Below are 13,416 nucleotides of genomic sequence, written 5' to 3' on the forward strand. Positions count from 1 at the left end.
CAGATCAAGCTCTCCTGTTACGATTAAATTTCACCAAATATGACGAAGTGCTTCTGCTCTTTGTGAAGAAGGCCAGGACGGGGGCAGTCGCACCCAAGTGTTGACTATAGATGCCGCAGTCATTTTAGAGCTATCTATTTGATTGCCTCAGCTTCAGGGTAGTTCATCACTCGGTGATAATTCACCCAGCGTTCCTTCTCACACCCAAACTGCACTTTCCCATCAGCCCGATTAGAAATAGTGATGCCTTTATCAGATTAATCTTCCTTCCCTTTGGCGCATCTGAGTTTAGGATAAACAGAGCCTACAATCAGCCCTCTGATTAATCTACCGAGATTTCAGCCTCTGAAACTGCTCAGAATGAATGAGATTTTAAGCACCCACATATTTTTTTTTTTTTCATTTTTCTGAAGCTGGAAACAGGGAGAGACAGTCAGACAGACTCCCGCATGCGCCTGACCAGGATCCACCCGGCACGCCCACCAGGGGCGACGCTCTGCCCACCAGGGGGCGATGCTCTGCCCATCCTGGGCATCGCCATGTTGCGACCAGAGCCACTCTAGCGCCTGGGGCAGAGGCCACAGAGCCATCCCCAGCGCCCGGGCCATCTTTGCTCCAATGGAGCCTTGGCTGCCGGAGGGGAAGAGAGAGACAGAGAGGAAAGCGCGGCGGAGGGGTGGAGAAGCAAATGGGCGCTTCTCCTGTGTGCCCTGGCCGGGAATCGAACCCGGGTCCTCCGCACGCTAGGCCGACGCTCTACCGCTGAGCCAACCGGCCAGGGCCCCCACATATTTTTAAAAATCTACTCTCTGACTAGGATAATCTGACTCCTTTTAATTTATTTTTATTTTCCTTTATCATGGTCACTTGGGTAACCTTGGATAGTTTCCCAAGGCAGCCCGGTCTGAATCCAAACAGACCCCATCCTGTCTGACTTCTCTACCATCTTATTTTAGCTTCATTCATCTTTCCAGGCAGTGTCTCTTGAAAGATCAGAGTGGAGAAAACTTACCAGGATAAGGGGGAAACATTGATTAGTCAGCATTGGTGTGAGTTTTCTTGTGTTGTGTGCATCTCAGCTTCCCCAGATTCTTCTCTGCAAGGTGCTTTGGTCTAGGTTCTCCCTCTGCTGAAAAGTGGTTCAACTGTGAGTCCAGCTGAGATGAATTTTTATTAAATTGTTTGTTGGCTCTGGCTGGTTGGCTCAGTGGTAGAGCATCGGCCCAGGGTTTGATTCCCGGTCAGGGCACACAGGAGAAGCACCCATCTGCTTCTCTGCTTCTCTTCTCTCTCTCTCTCTCTCTCTCTCTCTCTCTCTCTCTCTCTCTCTCTCTCATCTATCTATCTATTTCTCTCTTCCCTTCCTACAGCCATGGCTCTATTGGAGCGAGTTGGCCCCGGGAACTGAGGATGACTCTATGACCTCTGCCTCACATGCTAAGAGGAGCTCAATTGCTGAACAATGGATCAACACTCCAGATGGGCAGAGCATTGCCCCCTGGTGGGCTTGCCAGGTTGATCCCAGTCAGGGTGCATGCAAGGTCTGTCTCTCTGCCTCCTCTCCTCTCACTGAATAAAATTTTTAAAAAATTGTTATGCATGAAAAACAGTGTACTTTCTTCCTTCTTCATCAGAATTTGCAATATGGATGACTGGAAGAGCTGAGGAAAGAAATTAAAATGAAAAATAAGTTTGGTGGGCACCTGAATGGGGAGAGGGTGAAATTCCTTTGTCTTTTTTTTTAGAGGAAATAAAGTTTTAGCAGCTGTGTAAGGAAAGAAAATGTATCTAAAGGGAGAGTCATAATCAGGCAAATAAGCTGTGTATGTATGTACTGGTGTGTGTGTGTGTGTGTGTGTGTGTCTGTGTGTCTGTGTGTCTGTGTGTGGGGGCTGGGGGGTTAAATTTCTAAATCAGCAAGAAAACTTGTTAAACCTTGGCATCCAGTTGGTCAGTATGCCAAGTTTCCTCAGAGTGAATTGGCAAAAAACAAAGAAAAAAAATTCAAGATCTCTTTAGCATCTTTCTCTTGGTAAAATTGTCTTTTGAATAAAGATGATGTAATAGCCCCCATTCCTAGAGGAAGATGGTAGCTATTTCTTCATGACCCTGACTGACGCAGTCTGGCTGAACATGCCCTGTGTCCACACACATGATTAACGTTGTCAGGACCTGCAGTGGTGTAGACAGAGATGGTGAATAGGGTGATTCCAGCGGGTAGACGTGAATCAGATCAGAGGTGCAGCCTCTCAGACTTTTTACTGAGCTAACTCTCAGTGAGCAAGGTTTAAATACATAGAGAATTTGATAACTCTTCTATTCTTAGGCTCTTTTCTTTTTTCATTTTAGTGGTTTGTTTTTAGAAAATACCTTCTCTCACTTTACCGTTTTGTTTTTAGAAAACAAAAGAAGACAAAATATAAAAATGAGGTTAAGATATGAAGTTATGGTGGAGTGGAAGACCCCCACTGCCTCGCTGAGTAACCCAGACACAAGTGTCTTAACCTCTGAAGTCCCTCCCTCTCTCTCCCCCTCTCCCTCTCTCTCTCCTTCTTTCTCCCTCTCTCCCTCCCTCTTTCTCCCTCTCTCCCTCTCTCTCCTGCTCTCTCCCTCTTCTCTTTCTCTCTCCCTCTTTCTCCCTTTCTCTCCCTCTCTTGTTCTCCCTCCCTCTCTCTTTCTCTCCCTCCCTCTCTCTCCCTCTCTCTCCCTCTCTCTCCTTCCCTCTCCCTCCCACTCCCTCTCTCTGCCCCCCTCTCTCTGCCCCCCCTCTCTCTCTTCCTCTTTCTCTCATCTGTTCAATGAAGACATGGCAATCATCTCCAGTTCATCCAAAACTCTGTAGTTCTAATAGGAAATAACAAGATGATCCTATAGAAGACACAAACCATACTTCTTACGAGTCAATAAACTACGTTATTTTACAGACGACTAATTTCATACAGTGTGTGAATAGTGGTTTTTTTGCCTCTGAGAATTACTGCCACAACCACAGTCCCTAGTGACCAAAAATGCCATTAAAATAGTTTCCTTAAAGTGGCCATATTCTGACCCCATCGACCTGGTCACACATGATGAGATGTGTGTTGGGTAGCCAGGTTGAGGGCAGCCCACATGTAAGTATGAATGATTTGAAGTATGAATGGTATGAAGCTTTGTCCTGAGAGTAATAATGAATCATCAGACCAATTAAAAACCCCATTCTGGACATTGAACTTGAGACACGCAGCTATGGATCAGAGAGTGTGGGAGCAGAAACACAGACACCCTTAGAAAAGAGAGCAGAGAAGTAACCTGGTTACCAGGGTTGTCCCTGGCACAGTGTATTCAGTTATAAGTGGTCTCTGATTGAACAACAAATGTCTGACTGATGGAGTGTGGAATTTTAGAGTGTGCCCTTTGAATCTTTAATAACAATGAGCAATCTAGTATGTATTTTGTAGATGCTGGAGAAATATTTGTTGGCTTTGACCTTAACACAATCTTGTAAGACAATTAGCTGGAATTAGAGCCTGAACATTGGCTACTTCAAAGTTACAATACATGGCCAGGCCTGTGATTTTTTTTTTTTTTTTGATTTCTTATTTTTTTATTGATTTAAATTTATTGCGTTTACATAGATTCAAGTGTCCCACCGAATACATCCTCCTGCACCCCCAAATTCCCCTCAACATCCTTCTTGCCCCCTCCCCTAACACCCTCTCCGCTTTCCTCCAGGATTTGCTCTTCTGCTCTCTATAATGCTGTGTTATGTATATATAATTTCACCAAGCTCTTTCCCTTCTCTGATCTCATCCTCTCATCCCCTTTCCTTCTGTCCGCTTGCCCACTGGTCCCTTTGATCCCTCCTCTGCCTCTATTCTGTTCCTCAGTTCACATTGTTCATTAGATTCCTCATATGAGTGAAGTCATATAATATTTTTATTTCTTGTCTGGCTTATGTCACTTAACATAATAGTTTCCAGGTCCATCCCTGTTTTTGCAAAAGGTATTTTCTTCTTTTTCATGGCCAGGCCTGTGATTCATTCAACCCATAACCTTGCCCTTGTCACTCTGAGAGTCTAAACTAGAATTTCTAAAACTGATCATGGAAGGGGTTATAGTTTGTGGAGTTGTATATGAAAAAGGTTGAATTTTAAAACATCTTAAATGCTACTTTTTTAAACAGTTAACATCCATTTAAAGACAAATTTGGTGACTATAGTGGAAGTCATACTAAGTATGGGTTTATAGAAAATTCAAATAAAGCAGCAAATGTTTTTCTGAATAAGACAACATTTATTGCAAATAGGAATTTTCTAGCATTTTGGGATGGGGAAATTGAAAAAAAATGTTATATTGACTTTTATATAAAATAATAGAAGAGGATAAAATATTCCTTATATTATAAACTGTAAGAAGTTGAGTAGAAATAGTTGGAAGCAGAACAGCGATTCCTTTGAGACACATAACAATTCAACTATCAAACTGTGTTTATTCTAGAAACAACTAATGGTAGAAAAAAACCAAGGTGACATTTGGCAGGCTTGGGTAGTATGTAATCTGGTATTTTATTATAATGCTTCCTGATTCTACTAAGCCTAGTTTATCTCTTCCTAAGTTATATATTTTATAGGCAGTAATACTTTATAGTAATGGAATCAATGACTCCTGTACAATGATTCCTGTTCTTTTATAATAATCTCAGGAGACTGGAATCTTTATTCTAATGCTGCAGTGTTCTCAATATTTTGGGAACTAGTTCTTTTAAAGTTGCTTTCAGCATTAGTTTATAAGTGATTGCCTAGGCTCAGTACTTCAAAGTGACCCATCCTAGGAAATTCTAAAGTGGAAGTAGTTGTGAGTGGCATCTGACTCCTCTGCTCTGCTTATTTGTTTATTTGTTAAGATAAATGTGCTCTGTCTAGCACCTGGCATGGAATGAAATATCTGTTGAATAAACGTTAAGGAAGTTCCAAAAATGTTTCAGGGATAGAAGCTCCAAAACAGCAGAAAACTCCCTAAGAAAATGCCTGTAAAAGATACGATTGCTCATTTGAATGCACGACACTGTGGCATGTTATTTTGAACTAGTCTCATTAATTTATGGTTGCGTCATATATGATTTTGAATATCGATTCTGGTATACGTTACGTTGGTTGATCCCGAGGTCAAGTTATGATTGCTGCCTGGCTAAAGCGCTCCTTCTGGGAAATGATCTTTCATACCTGTAAATTTTTGAGTAATTATCCTTGTTTCTGCAATATATCATTTTGGTTGCAAAGTCAAGATTGTATTCTTATCTTAGGGGAATTGTGAATCTTGTTACGGATTGTATCCCCTGTTTACTCTGGCCCCTCTCACAATGACGCCATATCCATTTTATGTGTTAATCTTATCTTCAATCACATTTTTTTCCCTCTTTTTAACTTTGCCCTGATTTATCTTTTCCATTCTATAATGGCTCTAAACCTTTTAGGAACAAAATGGGATATTAATAAAATCACAAAATTCTATATAGAATTTGCCTAAAATCTTTGTGATGCCTAAAAAGCAGGAGAAATTTGTACCTCTTAATCCCCTCCCCTTCCCCCCATCTCCCCATCCCCATCCCCTCCCCTCTGGCAGCCAACAGCGTGTTTTCTGTGAACCTGTTTCTGGTTTTGTTTTGTATTTTAGATTCCACATGCAAGTGCAGTGCCTTTCTCTGACGTATTCCACTTAGCATAATGCCCTCCACATCCCCCATGTTGTTGCAAATGGCAAGATTGGAATATGGCTGAGTAATATTCTGTTGTATACATCTATACCCCTTCCTTCTTTATCCATTTATCTATCACTGGACACTTAGCTTGCTTCCATAGCTTGGCTATTGTAAATAATGCTGCTGTGGACATAGGGGTGCATATCTTTCTGAGTTAGTATTATTTATTTTGTATAAATACCTAGCATACCTAGCAGTGGAATTGCTGGAGTGCAGGGTCGTTCAGCTCCATATTTAACTTTTTGAGGCATCTCCATACTGTTTCCCACAGTGGCTGCACCAATTTATGATTCTACCAACAGTACTCAGGGGTTCCCTTTTCTCCACATGCTCGCCAGCACTTGTTTGTTGATTTGTTGATGAGCGCCATTCTGACAGGTGTGAGGTGATATCTCATTGTGATTTTATTTGTATTTCTCTGATGATTAGTAACATCGAACAACTTTTCATATGTCTGTTGGCCCTCTGTGTGACTTCCTGGGAGAAGTGTCCATTCAGGTGCTCTGTCCATGTTTAAGTCATACCGTCCTTTTGCTATTGGGTTATAGTAGTGCATTATACATGTTGCATATTAACTCCCCTCTATTGGATATATCATTTACAAATATTTGCTCTTATTCAGTAGGTTTTCTTTTTATTTTGTTGATGATTTTCTGTGCTGTGCAGAATCTTTTTAGTTTAAGGTAGTCCCACTTGTGTATTTTGGCTTTGTTGTCTTTGCTTTGGGAGTCACATCCAAAAAATCATTGCCCACTCAGACCTTTGTCAAGGAGTTTTTACCACCTAGGTTTTCTTATAGGGGTTTTATGGTTTCTGGTCTTACATTCAAGCCTTTAATCCACTTGGGGTAAGGAGCCTCCAATTACCTGGATCCAGTTCTTTGGTCAACTGGCAGTCACATCCTCTCAGTGACCTCCTCCACCAAACTCAACAAAAATCAACTCCTGTTACAGCTCCCATCCTCTCAACAGCATAGAAGAATCTCATAAATATAATGGTGAGTAATGGCCATCAGATATCCAACATACATGCAAGTAAATTAGCCCACCCATTTAAAGTAAAAATAGAACTAATCTCTGGTGATCTGAGATGAGGCCACGGTGACTGCAGGGGACATACGGGGTCTCTTAGAGGTGGAGGTGCTGGCAATGTTCTGTTTCTGGATTTAGATGATGGCTACACTTACGTTTCATTTGAAAGAGTTCACTGAGCTGTATTTTTCATGCATTGTACACCTTCCAGTATATACATTTTACTTCCTTTCTAGTTAGTGCAGTAGGGATGGAAGGGGTTGGGCCTGGGCCCAGGTCTTGGGAGTCCTCAGACCAGAGGATCAGTTGCTGCATCTGAATGACACCCAGGTAGTGGTGGTAAGCAACCTCCAGACTCGCCTCTGTCCCCTTGGCGGAAACAGCATTCTGGAAACCAAGAACGGACCAGTACATTGTTTCAGTGAATAATTCCATCCTTTGACTCAGATCGGCATGGTGATTGTGATCTCCTTGACTCTGTTGTATAAGGTCCAGTAGAGCTAGCCCCTTTCCTTGTGCTGTTGTTCTCAAGGAAGAAAGTTAGGTTTCCTTCTTGCAAGGCAGAGCAAAAGAGAGGCGGCAAGCAAGAAGACATGAACTCTCACTTGGGGATGAAGAAAACAGTGATTTCAAATAGCATTCTAGTGCACCTAAGTACATGTGTCTGTGCAGAATAAAAATGGAAAGAGCAATGAAAACATTTGGACTATCTTAGCCAAAATCTCACCCGGAAATTCTATGTTCCCCCATCTTCATTACCGTCCTCCCTCTGGCCGTGGACTTATCACACTAACACATCCCCCCTTTCTTAGAAAAATAAGTGGAAAGGAAGAGAGCACCTCAGCATCAAAAAAAAGAAAAAAGTGAGAATAACATATCGGTAACAGAAACTGCAGCCTCCCCAGTGCCTCCCCACCTTCATTACCATCCTTCCAAATAAATCTCCCCGCTCCTCTTGACCTGGCAAATAAAAAAATCAACCCACAAGATATATGCGTGTGCTTCCCCTGATGAGCAGCGCCATCCATCCACAGCGTGGCCCACATGCCAGCGCGGAGAAGGGCCCGCGGGGGAATTAAAGACTTCAGAAAGTCCACAGCTTCATCAAGAAGGCTTTTTTCTTCCAACTCCACAGCTTCCGTCCCTGTCCTGGGTGATTTTTCTCCCCGTCTCCTTCACTCCGTGACAAAGATGCTGATGGCTGATGGGACAATGACTGATCATAGACCTAACCTTCCAGGGAACCCAATTGGTTTCAAAGAGATGGCACACAGACTCTTGATGCGTTTCATGGCAGCAAGGACTATTCCTGTGAGTGTATCTGCCTTGCCACATGAGAGTCCCGAATTCTGAGATGCTAAAAAAGGGATGTCTAATTTCAATTTTTTTAATTGCAAATTAAAAGTGTCTTTCAAAAGGTGATCACAGGGTGCAGACATTGCCCAGACTGGGGTGAAATTTCAGTAGAAATACTAAATATATTTATCTGAAATAGCTGGGTGTTTTTCTCCATTATTATCTCAATATAAATAACTCTACTCTAGAAGGTAGCAATTTTCATGGTTCAGGGTTTGGCGGCACTTGGCAAGATTCCTAAAAAATCATTTATTCTGACTTCCCATATCTGCTAGAATCTGTTCTAAGATACCCATACCCCCTGCTTGGCATCTGTAAGTCATATTGTTAGTCTAACTTAACTCTAAATCTTAACTTTCCTTCTCAGGAGAGTATGTTCCATTTTGAACTCTACTAATTATTTAACAGTTCTTCATTACATAGCCTCTGTAATTTCACTTACTGGAGCAAATTTAGTGCTGTAGGAGAAGTTGATTCCCTTTTCCCTGTGACAGTTCTTCCAGCACCTGCCTAAGGTACCATGGCACACTTGAGATTTCCTGTCTCTCTGTTAAACATCCTCAGATTCCAGCCCTTTATCCTGAACTTGTTCCCACCACTCTCCCTCCACGGTGGACATTGCTGGTCACAGTCCTCATTTCTATGGCTCTAAGCACAGAATCCCTCTCCCCCCAACTCTCCAGTCAGCCACCAGTCCATGGGAATCGGTGGCATGTTAAAACCCATTTCCTATTCTTGGTATTTTGGTTTCAATATACTAAAGCTCAGGGAAGGTGAAGATGGAAGGTGGATTTAAAGCTCTTTAATAATTGGAACATGCTTCTGTGTGGGTACTCGTCCAAGGGTGATGTCACTGTTCCCTCTACTTCAAATTAAATCAAAGAATGATATAGGATGCCCACTCTGACCTTGATAATACAAATTTCACTTAAAAAGAACTAATTCTGAGTAGATCACTGTGACCAAAATAGCCATATTTGGCAAGATCCTGAGAGCTAGAACAGGCAATGAAAGTGAATGCTTGAATGATATCTGTAAATATTAAGTGATGGGACTTAGTCTAAGCAATGATGGTTTAGCTTTTTATTCAAGTTCATATATTCCATGACTTGTGTGTGTCAAATGCCTGGAATCTAGAATAGCCTTACTTGACAGCACTATATGTCTCAAGTTCATGGCAGGTTTCATTAAGATTGCTATTTCCTTGTGAAGACTTACAGAAGATTTCAGAGGAAACTATCGTTTAGAAGCTAGTCTCCTTTTTGACTCCTCGTCCTCCTCTGCCAAGAGGGGTGGAGAATGCTCCGTCTCAGTTACAGGAGCTCAGGCACATGCATGGCCACACGTCAGGCCTCCCGGAGCCCATATATCTTCATCTATCAGCACCAGGATACCACGGACCTTTGTGAATCTTGGTGCACAAGATTCCATAAAGAAGTAGGCATGCAAATATAGTCTCCATCTGAGACAAATGAGTATTCAACTGGTTAGGTCTGGTTAAGATGTAATAGTTAAGTTACTGTCAAACAATAACAGAGTGCTCAATTTCTTCCCTCAGGACCTGTGTAGTCTGTGCAGAATAAACAAACATCACTTTTTCTGCTTCTGGCTGGGATTAACAGTGTGATAACAGTTTACTCAGAATCACAGCCTGAATGCCTTTGTTTAATACTACTAAAAAAATATTACTGAAATGTATCTTCTGGTGAAAATATTTTTTAAATGAACACTAGGGAGATGGTTGAATGGATACATAAGAGAAGACCTTGGTGGTGAAATGGGTCAGAACCCCTGATAAAGGGTCCCGTTGGCTTAGCAAACGTAGGTACCATGTAAATCTTGGAAAAGGGCTGGGTGTTGGAGGCAAGATGATTTGGTCTAAGATATATTTATTTTGAAGTAACTGTATGATATTTCAGTAAGAATTAAGTAGAATGTGAAATTAGGAACCTGTAGTTCTGGTGAAAAATTGGGATCAAAAATACAAATTTAGGCATCAATCAGGATAAAGCTTGTATCTGAATTTATAAGAGAGGGTTAGATCACTAAAGTGGTTAAGAGGGAACAGAGAGCCTAGGAATTCATCATAGGAGAAGATAATCTAAAGGAAAAAGAAGTCCACTTTTCTTTTCATTTTTAAGTAAAAATAGAAGTCTTTTTAACTGTGCCAGAAGCGTAAGGAAGAGATAGTTCAAAGAGGCAGTGGTTATCAGCTCCAAATGCTACCTATGAAGGCAACATCAAAGGGTTAAAGACAGTTCAGTTGATTGGCCTTGTCATTATTTCTTCTGATTGCTCCAGGTTTCATTTAGTGACCAAAACATTCTCACTGATTGTAATGGTAATATGCTGCTCTTCATGGTCACGGGTCTACCAGGTGACCCTCGCTAGGATATGAACTCAGAAGTACTTTTGTTGACTCAGTGGTGTGATGGGTGGCATCATCTCGATCTCCTGACAGCATCTTTCAGCTGCTTAGGTAAGGATAGGGTGGAGACCTAGTTATGGAATGAAGTCTATCCCTGCGTAACCCTAACCTGACTGTATAGCAGTGAAGTTTACGACTTTGGGATCATTGATATACCACCATCAACTGAGCAACTAACCTACACATTTGGTTCAAATTGTATTGGATATTGTCTGATTGATTCAACACTTGAACAGATAAACAGGTGATTTTATTTGAGTATATACAGTTAGGCAGAAAGAATATAGTTTCTTTTAACAATTGGTCACTACCAAAGAGGAAGACAAAAAAAGGCAAATATGTAAGACATGATTTCTTCCAAGCAACCAGATGACACTTTTGTTCATTGATTGTGATTCATCTTTGTGGAAATCATGCTCAGGCAGGAAGTAAAAGGCCCAATAAACTCTTCACTTTTCCATTCACCACCTCGGCTCTTCAGTCTTGCACTTGACTTTGTACTCATCACGCAGAGATCAACTGCATTCTCTGAAACAGATGGTGTTTCCTTTGCTGTCAACTTATCCTTCTGTAATTCTGCAGTTAGCAAGGCCAGATGGACTAACATCCTGAAACTAAACTTTCCACCAAATTCTTATAAGTAGACAGACGTTTTGTTAATATGGACTTCTGGATGTGGAACGCTACACTGAGATGACTGATTAGAGAATCTAATTATAGGCAACAGTGTGGGAGATCTGAAGCACTGGATTTATCCTGAAAATAAGTGACATATTTACATCACACGCTTTTTGAGTAACAAAACTGAACCAGGGATATATTTTAGAGTGGCTGGCCAAATGATCATTGCTTACTCATGATTTGCATATATCCTCAGACATCTAAATGAATAGATGAATCTAACAAAAATAATTTATGACATATAGTGTCTTGGAAGCCTGTTTTACTTTGAGAAAGTTGAGGCACAAATCAAATCCCTAACTTCTCTTGCATCCATTGATGTTCTTTCATCCATAATTCACTTTTTAAAAAAATTTAATGATGTGCCTTGTGTTGCAAGAGTCCGAGATGTTTAGTGAGGGTCTTCCCTTATAAGAGCTATGAAGGAAATATGTCATCCCTATAGATGAAACCGTAAAACCAACACAAATATACAGAAATATACAAAGTTACAGGTTAGCTCCATCTTGGTCATTCAAACCACAGTTTAAATATCATTTTATCATAGAGATCTTTCCTAATCTCCAAAGCTACTATCTGTACCCCTGCAGTCACAAATACCTCAACCCCAAGTCCTGCAGTCACAAATACCTCAACCCCAAGTCCTGCAGTCACAAGGAATTAAGTCCTACCAATGGCAAGAGTGAGCTTGGAAGTGGAAACTCCAGGAAAAAAAACTCAGCCTGGCCAATCTCTTGATTTCTTCCTTGTGAATCCTGAGCAGAGAGCACAGACACACTGCACCAGACATCTAACCTGCAGAACTGTGAGCCTCTGAGTGGTGGTGTCCTAAGCTCCTACGTGTGCGATAATTTGTGACTCAGTAAAAAAAACTAGTACGATGTGTTTCCCTTGAGATATGCTGGCAAATCTGTATTGATTATTACAGAGACAGCCAAATCATGATTACATACCAGAAATACTATCAACCTAAACTAGCATCAATCCAGGGTATTGGGAGAGAGGAAACCAGCTATCATATTGGGCTCTCTAAAAGGAAAGAAATGGACTTCAAAGTCATTTACATTCTTTTATGTAGCAGTATACCTCCATTTCAGAGTACTCCTGGGATCTTAAAACATTTAATATATACACTATAATTTCTTGAATAACATGAGATTAACACAGCCATGTACTCTGTTTAGAGTAGTAAATTATGGAGTGTGTCCAAAAGCTGGCACTAATTTCTCCCCATAAAATAAGTCGCTGAAATGTTGTAGATATTTAAAAGAATATCTGATCGAATGAGCTATTTATTCACAGAGCCATTTATAAATAAACAATATATAAAGCCATTTAAGAAGATTTCAAATTAACCCAAGGTTTGGAAGGAGTCATCTATTTCTCCCTTCTTGGGGATGTGACTATATTCCAGCCTCTTGCATGAGATCTCTGAGGCACAAGGTCTTGTAAGCTGTCTAATAAGATGCTTTGGGGGATGTGACCATGTCATTCTTGCCATTCCTGCCTCCTCAAACTTTTATTACTGACATCAAGGAAATTTGAAGGCTTTCAAATGTCTGCTCTGTCATGTCTGGCAAGGCTGAAAACTTTCTTTGATATGTTCAGAGTGTGGACAGCCCTGAGTTAGTCTTTCATGTTCATCACATGACCTCTGTCTTTGCCTAGTTATCTCCATCCAGAAGCTAAGGGGAGACAAGACTGACCAAGATAACTCCTCGCTCTAAAATGCTAGGACACTGGCCTAAGTTTTTAACTAAGTCACCCAGAACTAGAGAAAACCTTAAAACCATTCTAACTCAGCAGCTGGCTTAAGGAACACCAGCATGCAAAGCAAGGACACTTACAATTAGGTCACAGCTCTCTTTATCTTCACATTCAGCTTGTGAAGACAAGTGGTGGGCATTGTTCCATCCACAGCCCTCCCACCCCAGCCCCAGCCCCTGCACCCTGCCTAGAATTCCCACCCAGATCTCTGAGAAGTGAGTGCCTCTCAGGAGACTTTGAAGATTAGTTCAGGCTAATTGCTGCTGGATAACTAGTATTTAGCAGCTATTTAACATAAGAAAGATGAGAGAGAGAGAGAGAGAGAGAGAGAGAGAGAGAGAGAGAGAGAGAGATGGGTTTCTTCTGCAGCAAGAAGAGCTTAGATTCAACTAAAGGACAACTTGCTAATGAAG

The 13,416-nt window shown here is 41.2% G+C and overlaps 1 protein-coding gene across 1 annotated transcript in view; it reads left to right on the forward strand.

The window, feature by feature from the left end:
* The window catches only part of SPATA17 (spermatogenesis associated 17), a 105,366-nt gene extending 103,820 nt beyond the window's left edge, over window positions 1-1,546 (forward strand). Inside the window, exon 11 of the mRNA XM_066360887.1 lies at window positions 1,371-1,546. The gene's annotated coding sequence lies outside the window, so the exon portion shown is untranslated. The remainder of the gene's footprint in view (window positions 1-1,370) is intronic.
* The last annotated feature ends 11,870 nt before the right edge of the window (window positions 1,547-13,416 follow it).

The sequence above is a fragment of the Saccopteryx leptura genome, chromosome 1 (genome assembly GCF_036850995.1).
Source record: "Saccopteryx leptura isolate mSacLep1 chromosome 1, mSacLep1_pri_phased_curated, whole genome shotgun sequence".
NCBI lineage: Eukaryota > Metazoa > Chordata > Mammalia > Chiroptera > Emballonuridae > Saccopteryx > Saccopteryx leptura.